Raw genomic sequence first — 13,692 nt, forward strand, 5'->3', positions numbered from 1 at the left:
CATTATGCCCCCTGAGGGAAAGTAGGATTATGGAGGATTAAATTAAAGAGTTTCTGCAAAAAGGTCACATACATAAATCTTCTTCAGCTGCAGGTGAGGGGTTCTTTTTTGTATCCAAGAAAGATGGAGAGTTACGACCATGTATTGATTATAGTGCATTGAACAAGATCACCATAACACATGCATATCCCATTCCCATTATCTCAGAATTGTTTGACAGACTCCAGGGCACTAAGGTGTTTACCAGACTCGACCTTAGGAGTGCTTGCAATTTGGTAATGATTAAGGAGGGTCATAAATAGAGAACTGCATTTAAGACGAGAAGTGGTCCCTATGAGTATCTTGTTATGCCCTTCAGCTTATGCACTGCTCCGGCCGAATTTCAGGATTTCATTAATGATGTTCTCAAAGACAACATTTATACTTTTGTATTAGTATATTTGGATGATATTCTCATTTATTCCCCTAATCTCCAGACTCATCATAGGCATATGAAGCAAATATTGCAAACTTTGCTTAAAAATGGACTATATTGCAAACTTGAGAAATGCATATTTGATCAGACGTAGGTACAGTTCTTGGGATATAATATTTTGGCCTCTGGTTTGCGGACGGACCCTCGCAAACTTGAAGCTGTTCTACACCGGCCATTACCTAATGGGTTAAAAGCCATTCAAAGGTTTATTGGGTTTGCAAATTACTATAGGAGATTTATCAAAGGTTTCTCTACTGTGATAGCCGCCATCACCAATATGACACGTAAGGGGGTTAACTGTACTATATGGTCTAAAGAAGCTAGCGAAGCTTTTGAGCTTCTTAAGAAATTATTAGCATCTGCTGACTTATTGATACATCCTGACACTTGCAATCCCTTTATATTAGACGCTCTGAGACAGGGGTAGGGGCTGTTCTTTCTCAGAGGGAGAGTCAGAATACTCCTTTGCATTCTTGTGGGTTCTTTTCTAGAAAGTTGTCACCAGTGGAGTGTAACTATGATATTGGTAACATAGAATTGTTGGACATTATACTAGCTCTGAAAGTATGGCAACATCTTTTGGAAGGTTCCAAGAATCCCCTCTTGATCATAACTGATGTTAAAAACTTGGCATACATTGGAGATGCTAAGAGACTGTCTTCTAGACAAGCTAGATGGCCATTGTTCTTGTCACACTTTAACTTTATCATCATGTACAGACCAGGTCCTAAGAATGGTAAGGCTGACGCTCTATCTAGGCAATTTGACATAGAGTCATAAAAAGAACAAGATATCTCCCCTATCATTCCACCTGAGTGTATCATTGCCTCTACTGTCCTTTCCTTGTCTTCTCCTCTTCTTTGTGCTATCATGGCGGGTCAGTCTCAGGCACCTAGTGATAAACCTCAAGATAGATTGTTTATTCCGTTGCTAGAAAGAGAGGAGGTACTAAGAGTGTTCCACGATAATGTGACAGCTGGACATCCGGGTATTAATAAAACTAATAAAAACTGTTATTAATAAATTAATAAAACTGTATGTGCTGTCTCCAGATAATTTTGGTGGCCTTCTCTTAGAAAAGGCATCAGAGAGTATGTAGAGGCTTGTACCGTTTGTGCGGTTTCTAAGGTTCCCCATAAACTACCATGTGGGTTATTACAACCACTTCCTATACCCAGTGTTCCATGGTCTCATTTGTCTATGGACTTTATTTTTGGAATTCCTGATTTCTAATGGCTATACCAATATCCTTATGGTGGTTGATCGATTTTCAAAAATGGTACACTTTATTCCGCTCAAAAAGTTACCTTCTTCCCAAGATCTGGTTCATATATTTAAATGCGGAATTGCCAGATTACATGGTATTCCACAAACTATTGTGTCAGACAGGGGTTCCCAATTTGTATCATGATTTTGGAGATCATTTAACAAACAATTGGGCATAGAATTGTCATTTTCATCTTCGTACCATACTCAAACTAATGGTGCGGCTGAGAGGGCCAACCACTCGTTGGAACTATATTTGCAATGCTTTATTAATGGCCCTCAGAAAAACTAGTCTGACTTGCTACCTTGGACCGAATTTGCCAGGAACAATGCTACCCCTAACTCATCTGGACATAGTCATCATCCTACTCTTCTTCCTGCGGTGTTCTCCGACATTGCTATTCCTGCTCTGGATGAACATCTTACATGTATACGTGAGACTTGGACTAAGGTCCACACGGCTCTTGAAACTGCTGCAGCTCGTTTCAAATGTCATGCTGATACGTCGTGTGGTGCCGACCCTGTTTACCAGATGGGTGATTGGGTATGGCTCTCCTTGCAAAATATCAGACTCAAGGTTCCTAGCATGAAGTTTGCACCCAGGTTTATTGGTCCCTTTCGATTTGTTCGGAGAATCAATCCTGTTTCATATTCTCTTGCCCTTCCTGCCTCCTTGTGTATACCTAGTTAATTTCATGTATCTTTGCTTAAGCCTCTTATCTGCAATAGGTATACTGTCCCTTTTGTCCCTCCTCCTCCATAATTGATTTCAGATTTTCTCGTGGTTCTTTGCAGCACCTGGTTTATTGGAAGGGTTATGGACCTGCCGATCATTCTTGGGATTCTGCTTCTGGTATACATGCCAGCCGCAAAATCCGTTCTTTCCACGCCAAATTTCCTCGCAAACCTAGTCCTGCCCACCCGGTAGGCGGTTTTCAAGTGGGAGATAACTTCTGAAGATCGAGGGGAGAGCCGCTCGGCGGTCTCCTGCCATGATGCCTGGCTTCTACGGCATTGCAGGTGCACGCTGGCCACTGCGGACCCCATGCAATTATATAGCCACAATTGTGGGTGACGTCAAGCAAAAGATGCACACGCACATTTTGGGGTCAAGGGCTAGGTACAGCCAATCGGATCTGCAAGAAGGTTATTTGAACTCACTTATTCCTTAGCTCATCGCCCTATCAATGTTTCCCTTAGATGGTTATCCGAAAGTGTGTTCCTGATCGTGTTTTTCTGGATTTTGACTTTGGCTTCGCTTTGACTTCCCTGACTTTCTGTACCTTTGACTTTTGGCTTTTCCTTATCGCTGTGTCCCTGACCTCGGCTAGTTTTCTGACTATTCTTAGGTACGTTAAGTCCGGCCATTCTAAGGTCCAGTAAGACGTTACCCTTAGTTCTAGGGTGTGATACTATTCTGCATCTTGGATCTATTTAATCCGGACAGTGGGGACCATTAGGTCCCACCCATTATTTATTTATTTAGGGTCCCCACCTGCTGCTCACATTAGGTCCCTGTAAAATATTTATCATCACCTTGAGACATCGATACTGATTGCCTTGCTAGCAAGTGCAGTAGTGCCGTTCAGGGGCCAGGCGTCAATATGTCTGACACCTGCAGCATGTTAATGGACGCTGTGGACCTTCACCAATTTGTATCCCCACGTCCGTCGGCATCGGCATGGACGATGTCGACATGCACGTGATGTCACGTTCTGGGGTCAAAGGCCAGTTACGGATATTGGGAACCACGTACTGTGGGACAGCCACCACCATCAGGTTTTTAAAACTGTCAGTCTCCACCAGACGGAATTACATCATTTCAAAGGCCATGAATTTTGAAATGCTGGCATTAAGGGCCAGGGATCACGGATGGTTAGAGGGGTACTTCCTCTTTCTCTCCAGTGTTTGGGAAATGGATAGCTGAACGCTTCCATGGGACAGTATGGAGATGCTTGGGGACGGTGGCGGACGTGGTGGCGTTGCTGCCACATCCTCTGTTTGTGGGGTGGCAGGTGCCACTGTGACTCCAGAGGTGGAGGAAGAGGCCGAGACAGCAGCAGAAGAGGAAACAGCAGGAGCCTGAGACCCTTTCTTGGTTTTTGAGGTGCTTACTCCACTGCAGCTCGTGCTTTGCATGTAGATGCCTGATCATGCAAGTTGTGCTCAGGTTTAGCATGTTTATTCCTCGCTTCAGGCTCTGATTGCACAGCGTGCAAACCACTCGTGTCTTGTCGTCAGCACATTGTCTGAAGAATAAAATACAAAATGGTGAGAGCACTCAAGATAGTATAAATATTACCCAAACTCTGTCAGTCAATCTAAAATATTAAAACAGAAGAGAAAGACATAGGGTAATATAGTTAAAACAAAATATTTGTATAGCAAGTATTGGTCTCACTCACATATACAGAGCCACTTAAAAGCTGGCTCAAACTTCAGGCTTGAAAACAGTGGAAAACAGTACTTTTCGCAGGAACTTCCAAGAATTCTGTAACTGGTACCTCCAATTTCATTCAGGACGCCAAATGATGGTGGTTACAAATAAAATTTATTGAAATAAGTAAAACAGAATAAAATAGCTTGGAAAATAAGTCCCATAAAGTATAAGTCCAGTCCCTCAACGCCTTTCGGCTCTCGCCTTCATCCGGAGTATTTCCACTGTTGTAAGTCTCCAGTTTATATACTGAAGATATTGGCGCTTTTTCTGTTTCAATTGCCGTTCTTCCGCTTCCTGTTACGTCCCGTGCGTCATGACGTCAACCCGCGTCCTTACGTCACAACGTCATTATTTCCGGATCACTTCGTCTATCTCCGGAAAAAATAAGTTGTTCCGTTCGGGTTGACATCAGATTGGCAAAACACAGTAATACCTTAAAGTGACAGACTAATAAATAACTAAATTCACATCATAAACATTTATATAACGATTTTGGTAAACCAAACTTTGATAAAACACAAAATAATAAGACATATCAAGTTACAACTTCTAGCATTAAAGTTGAGTAAAAGGAACATCAGGAAAAAGAATTTACGATATATAAGCGGAGAAATAGATAATTACAATACATTATCTCTAAAAATTTAAAATCTCTTAATAATTTGATCTTAAAAACATATATAAAATATAGCATAATAAAACGTACGATTAGTTTAATAAAACTTAATGTTGAAAAGTAAAAAATAATAAAAATAAAAATAAAAATTAGATAAAGGATAAAAAACAAGTGTATAAGGGAAAAGAAGGGAAAAGCATTGTTAAATAAATGAATTAATTTAAAAATCAACATTTAGTCCCTTTGGGGCTACTGTATCCAATTCAAACATCCACTTCATTTCAGTTAGGCTTAAAGTGCGATCTTTATCTCCACCTCTCCAGTGGATGTGGATTTTATCAATACCCATTATTATTATTATTATTATTATTGCCATTTATATAGCGCCAACAGATTCCGTAGCGCTTTTCAATATTTTGAGAGGGGGGATGTAACAATAAATAAGACAATTACAAGAAAACTTACAGGAATAATAGGTTGAAGAGGACCCTGCTCAAATGAGCTTACAGTCTATAGGAGGTGGGGTATTAGAAACATTAGGATAGGAAATATCAAGTAGGAGTGAAGCAGAGCTGGAGGAGAGAGCAAAGCACTATCCCATAGGAGAGCAAGAGACAGGTATGTAAGGGAGAGATTACTCTGGGAGGCCATACGCTTTCCTGAAGAGATGGGTTTTAAGGCCCTTCTTAAAGGTTGAAGATTGAAGTCTAGGGGAGAGTCTGATGGCAGTAGGCAAGTTATTCCATAGGAGAGGAGCCGCCCGTGAGAGGTCCTGCAAGCGTGAGTTGGCCGTACGGGTGCGAGCAGCGGTCAGGAGGTGGTTGCGGGCAGAGCGAAGGGTACGAGGAGGGGCATACCTCTGGATCAGTGAAGAGATATAAGAGGGGCTGGAATTGTTCAGTGCTTTAAATGTATGGGTTAGCACTTTGAATTGACTCCTATAGGATACAGGGAGCCAATGTAAGGACTGGCAGAGGGGCGTGGTGTGAGAGGACCGACTGGATAGGAAAATCAGTCTAGCTGCAGCATTCATTACAGACTGTAGCGGGGCAGTACGGCTTTTGGGGAGACCAATCAGGAGAGGGTTACAGTAATCCATGCGGGAAATTACTAGAGCATGGACAAGCTCCTTGGTAGCATCTTGCGTAAGAAAGGGGCGGATGCGGGCTATGTTTTTGAGTTGGAACCTACAGGACTTGGCAACAAACTGGATGTGAGACTCAAAGGTGAGACCAGAGTCAAGTATGACGCCAAGACAGCGAGCTTGTAGGGATGGACTGTAGGGATGTGGATATCACTGACTTGAAGGGAGAGTGAGAGAGGAGGATCAGTATTAGGAGGAGGAAAGACAAGGAGTTCAGTTTTAGAGAGGTTAAGTTTGAGAAAGCGTGACGACATCCAGTCAGAGATGGAAGAGAGGCAAGCAGTGACACGTTGCAGGACGGCCGGGGAGAGGTCCGGTGAGGAGAGGTATATCTGAGTGTCATCAGCGTACAGGTGGTAGTTGAATCCAAAAGAGGCAATAAGTTTTCCAAGAGAGGCAGTATAAAGAGAAAATAGAAGGGGACTAAGGACAGAGCCTTGGGGAACTCCAACCGAGACAGGGCGAGGGGAGGAGGTATCCTTGGAAAAGGAGACACTAAATGAGCATTGGGAGAGATAGGAGGAAAACCAAGAGAGGACAGAGTCACAGAGACCGAGTGATTGAAGAGTTTGAAGGAGGAGAGCATGATCAACTGTGTCAAAGGCAGCAGAGAGGTCAAGGAGAATTAATATGGAGTAGTGACCTATGGATTTAGCGGAGATTAGGTCATTAGTCACTTTGATAAGAGCGGTCTCAGTAGAGTCGAGAGGGCGGAAGCCAGACTGAAGAGGGTCAAGGAGATAGTTGGAATTAAGGAAGTGAGACACACGGGTAAAGACAAGTCTTTCCAAAAGCTTTGATGAGTAAGGGAGCAGGGATATGGGACGATAGTTAGAGGGGGAGGATGGGTCAAGAGATGTTTTTTTCAGGATAGGTATTACAGTGGCATGTTTAAGGTCAGCAGGAACAGTGCCAGAAGAGAGAGAGCAGTTAAAGATGTGTGTTAGGATAGGCACAAGACAAGGGGAGAGAGATCTGATGAGGTGAGATGGGACAGGATCAAGTGGGCAAGTGGTGTTGCGAGAGGAATGGAGAAGTGCAGCCACCTCTTGTTCAGCAGCTGGGGAGAAAGTCTGAAGGGTAGGGAAAGCATGATTTATGTGTGGTTGAGAAAGAGAACGGCAAGGAGGGGAGAATTGTTTCCTTACCCATGAAATCAATGCCCTGAGGATCCCCATTATGAGCTTCTAAAAAATGTTTCGATACACTGTGGTTAATAAACTTTCTTTGGATATTATAAATGTGTTCTCTTATTCTTATCTTTAAGGGGCGTGAAGTCTTCCCCACATATTGTCACTCAGCCACTGCCTTACCCATTCAACAATATTGGAATCCAAACTTAAAGATTGCAGTTTATTGATAAGCCTTCTATGTGCAACAGTGTCAAAAGCCTTACTGAAATCTAAGTAAGCAATGTCTACTTCACCACCCTGATCTATAATTTTAGTTACCCAATCAAAAAAAAATCAATAATAAAAAAAAAAATGTAATCATTAGTAATGTAAATTTCTATACACCTTTGTGCTAGTGTCACTTAGTTTAAGTTTTCCAGCCCGTGTATAGGTGATCTTTTCCCATTTTATTTTGTTGGTCTGAAAATGTTCAGTTAAAGGGAAGCTCCAGTGCCAGAAAAACAATCCGTTTTTCTGGCCCTGGAGGGTTCCTCTCCCTCCCACCTCCCAATCCCCGGTTACTGAAGGGGTGAAAATCCCTTCAGTCACTTACCTGGGACAGCGGCGATGTCCCTCGCTGCTGTCTCCTCCTCCTTGACGCTCCTCCTTGTGATTGTGTCGGCCGGTGGGCGAGACTGATCTCGCCCACCGGCCAAGGAGACCTAATGCGCATGCGCGGAAATGCCGCGCATGCGCATTACCCCTTCCCATAGGAAAGCATTGAAAAATCATTTCAATGCTTTCCTATGGGGTTTTGAGCGACGCTGGAGGTCCTCACACAGCGGGAGGACATCCAGCAATGCTCTAGCACAGGTTTCCTGTGCTAGAGACCAGGAAGTGACCTCTAGTGGCTGACTGATAGACAGGCACTAGAGGTGGAGTTAACCCTGCAATGTAATTATTGCAGTTTATGAAAAACTGCAATAATTAAACTTGCAGGGTTAAGGGTAGTGGGAGTTGGCACCCAGACCACTCCAATGGGCAGAAGTGGTCTGGGTGCCTACAGTGTCCCTTTAATGGACCTGTGATGAACTCTTTTAGTTTGTATAAAATACGCATAAATGAGGAGCTGTTCAGTTAATTACAAAGGACATATCTTTTCCAACTTACTTAGGCACAAATGGGGATTGAACCCATGATCTTTGGTTTACGAGACCACGCCTTACTACTTGGCCACTGCGCCTACTTTGAAGGTGCAGTGGCCCCCAATGTACTATTTAGCACCAAAACAATTTGAATTTTTAAAACTGCTATGTCACAGCAGTATTTGACGGTTCTATTCCACTCTCAGATATGAAGTGCAGGCCCCAAATGTACTATTTAGCACCAAAACAATTTTAATTTTTAAAACTGCTATGTCACAGCAGTATTTGACGGTTCTATTTGACTCTCAGATATGAAGTGCACACACCAAATTTACTATTTAGCACCTAAAAAAATTGAATATTTAAAACTGCTATGTCACAGCAGTATTTGACGGTTCTATTTGACTCTCAGATATGAAGTGCAGGCCCTAAATGTACTATTTAGCACCAAAACAATTCTAATTTTTAAAACTGCTATGTCACAGCAGTATTTGATGGTTCTATTCCACTCTCACATATGAAGTGCAACGCAGGCTGCAAATGTACTATTTAGCACCCAAAAAATTTGAATTTTTAAAACTGCTATGTCACAGCAGTATTTGACAGTTCTATTTGACTCTCAGATATGAAGTGCAGGTCCCAAATGTACTATTCAGCACCAAAACAATTAGAATTTTTAAAACTGCTATGTCACAGCAGTATTTGACAGTTCTATTTGACTCTCACATATGAAGTGCAGGTCCCAAATGTACTATTTAGCACCAAAACATTTAGAATTTTTAAAACTGCTATGTAACCACAGTATTTGACGGTTCTATTTGACTCTCAGATATAAAGTGCAGGCCCTAAATTTACTATTTAGCACCTAAAAAATTTGAATTTTTAAAGCTGCAATGTCGTTCTAGGTTCTATTTGACTCTCAGATATAGAAACATAGAAACATAGAAACATAGAATGTGACGGCAGATAAGAACCATTCGGCCCACCTAGTCTGCCCAATTTTCTAAATACTTTCATTAGTCCCTGGTCTTATCTTATAGTTAGGATAGCCTTATGCCTATCCCACGCATGCTTAAGCTCCTTTACTGTGTTAACCTCTACCACTTCAGCTGGAAGGCTATTCCATGCATCCACTACCCTCTCAGGAAAGTAATACTTCCTGATATGATTTTGAAACCTTTGTCCCTCTAAATTAAGACTATGTCCTCTTGTTGTGGTAGTTTTTCTTCTTTTAAATATAGTCTCCTCTAGAGATGTCGCGAACATAAAATTTTCCATTCGCGAATGGCGAACGCAAATTTCCGCAAATGTTCACGAACGGGTGAACCGTGCGAACCGCCATAGACTTCAATAGGCAAGCGAATTTTAAAACCCACATGGACTCTTTCTGGTCACAATAGTGATGGAAAAGTTGTTTCAAGGGGACTAACACCTGGACTGTGGCATGCCGGAGGGGGATCCATGGCAAAACTCTCATGGAAAATTACATAGTTGATGCAGAGTCTGGTTTTAATCTATAAAGGGCATAAATCACCTAACATTCCTAAATTGTTTGGAAAAACGTGCTTTAAAACATCAGGTATGATGTTGTATCGATCAGGTAGTGTAAGGGTTACGCCCGCTTCACAGTGACAGACCAAATTCCCTGTTTAACGCACCGCAAACAACCGCAAACAGTCCATTTGCACAACCGCAAACTCCCCATTGGCACAAGGTTGGATACCAAGATAGCCATGTCCCGTTCCTTGTCCTCACTGATGTCATTGAAGGTCTCTTCCTCCACCCAGCCACTTACAACACCAAGGGTCCGCGAAAGGTGACAACAAGCCCCCTGGGACGCCTGCTGTGTTTGGTCTTCCACCTCCTCAAAGATGCCTGCAATATCACTAATAAAAATATTAAAGAGAATGGGTCCAAGTACAGATCCTTGAGGTACCCCACTGGTGACAAGCCCAAGCTTCAAATATACTCCATTGACTACAACCCTCTGTTGCCTGTCACTCAGCCACTGCCTTACCCATTCAACAATATTGGAATCCAAACTTAAAGATTGCAGTTTATTGATAAGCCTTCTATGTGCAACAGTGTCAAAAGCCTTACTGAAATCTAGGTAAGCAATGTCTACTGCACCACCCTGATCTATAATTTTAGTTACCCAATCAAAAAAAAAATCAATAATAAAAAAAAATGTTATCATTAGTAATGTAAATTTCTATACACCTTTGTCATAGTGTCACTTAGTTTAAGTTTTCCAGCCTGTGTATAGGTGATCTTTTCCCATTTTAGTTTGTTGAACTGAAAATGTTAAGTTAATGGACCTGTGTAGAACTCTTCTAGTTTGTATAAAATACACATAAATGAGGAGCTTTTGAGTTAATTACAAAGGACATATCTTTTCCAACTTGCTTAGGCAGAGATGGGGATTGAACCCATGATCTTTGGTTTACGAGACCAACGCCTTACCACTTGGCCACTGCGCCTACTTTAAAAGTGCAGTGGCCCCCAAAGTACTAATTAGAATCAAAACAAATTGAATATTTAAAACTGCTATGTCACAGCAGTATTTGACGGTTCTATTCCACTCTCAGATATGAAGTGCAGGCCCCAAATGTACTATTTAGCACCAAAACAAATTTAATTTTTAAAACTGCTATGTCACAGCAGTATTTGACGGTTCTATTTGACATTCAGATATGAAGTGCACACACCAAATTTACTATTTAGCACCTAAAAAAATTGAATATTTAAAACTGCTATGTCACAGCAGTATTTGACGGTTCTATTTGACGCTCAGATATGAAGTGCAGGCCCCAAATGTACTATTTAGCACCAAATCAATTTGAATGTTTAAAAATGCGCTGTAACCACAGAATTTGACGGTTCTATTTGACTCTCAGATATGAAGTGCACCGCATGCTGCAAATGTACTATTTAGCACCCAAAAAAATGTGAATTTTTAAAACTGCTATGTCACAGCAGTATTTGACAGTTCTATTTGACTCTCAGATATGAAGTGCAGGTCCCAAATGTACTATTTAGCACCAAAACAATTAGAATTTTTAAAACTGCTATGTCACAGCAGTATTTGACAGTTCTATTTTACTCTCACATATGAAGTGCAGGTCCCAAATGAACTATTTAGCACCAAAACATTTAGAATTTTTAAAACTGCTATGTAACCACAGTATTTGACAGTTCTATTTGACTCTCAGATTTTGAAACATAGAAACATAGAAACATAGAATGTGACGGCAGATAAGAACCATTCAGCCAACCTAGTCTGCCCAATTTTCTAAATACTTTCATTAGTCCCTGGCCTTATCTTATAGATAGGATAGCCTTATGCCTATCCCACGCATGCTTAAGCTCCTTTACTGTGTTAACCTCTACCACTTAAGCTGGAAGGCTATTCCATGCATCCACTACCCTCTCAGTAAAGTAATACTTCCTGATATGATTTTGAAACCTTTGTCCCTCTAAATTAAGACTATATCCTCTTGTTGTGGTAGTTTTTCTTCTTTTAAATATAGTCTCCTCTAGAGATGTCGCGAACATAAAATTTTCCGTTCGCGAATGGTGATCGCGAATTTCCGCAAATGTTCACGAACGGGTGAACCGGGCGAACCGCCATAGACTTCAATAGGCAGGCGAATTTTAAAACCCACAGGGACTCTTTCTGGTCACAATAGTGATGGAAAAGTTGTTTCAAGGGGACTAACACCTGGACTGTGGCATGCCGGAGGGGGATCCATGGCAAAACTTCCATGGAAAATTACATAGTTGATGCAGAGTCTGGTTTTAATCCATAAAGGGCATAAATCACCTAACATTCCTAAATTGTTTGGAAAAACGTGCTTTAAAACATCAGGTATGATGTTGTATCGATCAGGTAGTGTAAGGGTTACGCCCGCTTCACAGTGACAGACCAAATTCCCTGTTTAACGCACCGCAAACAACCGCAAACAGTCCATTTGCACAACCGCAAACTCCCCATTTGCACAAGGTTGGATACCAAGCTAGCCATGTCCCGTTCCTTGTCCTCACTGATGTCATTGAAGGTCTCTTCCTCCACCCAGCCACTTACAACACCAAGGGTCCCCGAAAGGTGACAACAAGCCCCCTGGGACGCCTGCTGTGTTTGGTCTTCCACCTCCTCAAAGGTGCCTGCAATATCACTAATAAAAATATTAAAGAGAATGGGTCCAAGTACAGATCCTTGAGGTACCCCACTGGTGACAAGCCCAAGCTTCAAATATACTCCATTGACTACAACCCTCTGTTGCCTGTCACTCAACCACTGCCTTACCCATTCAACAATATTGGAATCCAAACTTAAAGATTGCAGTTTATTGATAAGCCTTATATGTGCAACAGTGTCAAAAGCCTTACTGAAATCTAGGTAAGCAATGTCTACTACACCACCCTGATCTATAATTTTAGTTACCCAATAAAAAAAAATCAATAATAAAAAAAAATGTTATCATTAGTAATGTAAATTTCTATACACCTTTGTCATAGTGTCACTTAGTTTAAGTTTTCCAGCCTGTGTTAAACTGATCTTTTCCCATTTTAGTTTGTTGGATTGAGAATGTTAAGTTAATGGACCTGTGAAGAACTCTTCTAGTTTGTAAAAAGTACACATAAATGAGGAGCTTTTGAGTTAATTACAAAGGACATATCTTTTCCAACTTGCTTAGGCACAGATGGGGATTGAACCCATGATCTTTGGTTTACGAGACCAACGCCTTACCACTTGGCCACTGCGCCTACCTTGAAGGTGCAGTGGCCCCCAATGTACTAATTAGATTCAAAACAAATTGAATATTTAAAACTGCTATGTCACAGCAGTATTTGACGGTTCTATTCCACTCTCAGATATGAAGTGCAGGCCCCAAATGTACTATTTAGCACCAAAACAATTTTAATTTTTAAAACTGCTATGTCACAGCAGTATTTGACGGTTCTATTTGACACTCAGATATGAAGTGCACACACCGAATTTACTATTTAGCACCTAAAAAAATTGAATATTTAAAACTGCTATGTCACAGCAGTATTTGACGGTTCTATTTGACTCTCAGATATGAAGTGCACGCCGAAAATGTACTATTTAGCACCAAAACAATTTGAATGTTTAAAAATGCGCTGTAACCACAGAATTTGACGGTTCTATTTGACTCTCAGATATGAAGTGCACCGCAGGCTGCAAATGTACTATTTAGCACCCAAAAAAATGTGAATTTTTAAAACTGCTATGTCACAGCAGTATTTGACAGTTCTATTTGACTCTCAGATATGAAGTGCAGGTCCCAAATGTACTATTTAGCACCAAAACAATTAGAATTTGTAAAACTGCTATGTCACAGCAGTATTTGACAGTTCTATTTTACTCTCACATATGAAGTGCAGGTCCCAAATGTACTATTTAGCACCAAAACATTTAGAATTTTTAAAACTGCTATGTAACCACAGTATTTGACGGTTCTAATTGACT

The 13,692-nt window shown here is 41.2% G+C and overlaps 2 non-coding genes across 2 annotated transcripts; both read right to left on the bottom strand.

Moving 5' to 3' along the window:
• Positions 1-10,606: 10,606 nt before the first annotated feature.
• TRNAT-CGU (transfer RNA threonine (anticodon CGU)) lies at positions 10,607-10,678 on the bottom strand. Its single transcript has one exon. It is a non-coding gene; the product is annotated as a tRNA-Thr (tRNA).
• A 2,215-nt stretch (positions 10,679-12,893) lies between these two features.
• TRNAT-CGU (transfer RNA threonine (anticodon CGU)) lies at positions 12,894-12,965 on the bottom strand. The gene has a single exon. It is a non-coding gene; the product is annotated as a tRNA-Thr (tRNA).
• Between the last annotated feature and the right edge of the window lie 727 nt (positions 12,966-13,692).

Source organism: Pelobates fuscus, chromosome 2 (genome assembly GCF_036172605.1).
Source record: "Pelobates fuscus isolate aPelFus1 chromosome 2, aPelFus1.pri, whole genome shotgun sequence".
NCBI lineage: Eukaryota > Metazoa > Chordata > Amphibia > Anura > Pelobatidae > Pelobates > Pelobates fuscus.